The sequence below is a fragment of the Macrobrachium rosenbergii genome, chromosome 3 (assembly GCF_040412425.1).
Source record: "Macrobrachium rosenbergii isolate ZJJX-2024 chromosome 3, ASM4041242v1, whole genome shotgun sequence".
Taxonomy (NCBI): domain Eukaryota; kingdom Metazoa; phylum Arthropoda; class Malacostraca; order Decapoda; family Palaemonidae; genus Macrobrachium; species Macrobrachium rosenbergii.
Window position 1 is genome coordinate 36856477 of NC_089743.1, and position 262 is coordinate 36856738.

Here is a 262-nt window from a genome sequence, read left to right on the forward strand (position 1 = left end):
TGCAATCAAACGTCCAAATATGGCCATTTTCCATGAATAATGATCAATTAATTGCCAACTGACAGGATTTTTCACAGATAAGAAGGAAAGTCTGTTTGACGCCCAAAAATGAATGAATGACGAGAAGAGAGGCCTCAGGAATATGAAAAATTTGTCATGGATATAATTGAGATTTCATTGTGATTACTTGGTCGTGAAACCTAAAGCCTGCTTTGGCTACTCTAGATGTTCTACTGTATACTCCAAGTTTGCATTTCTGGTT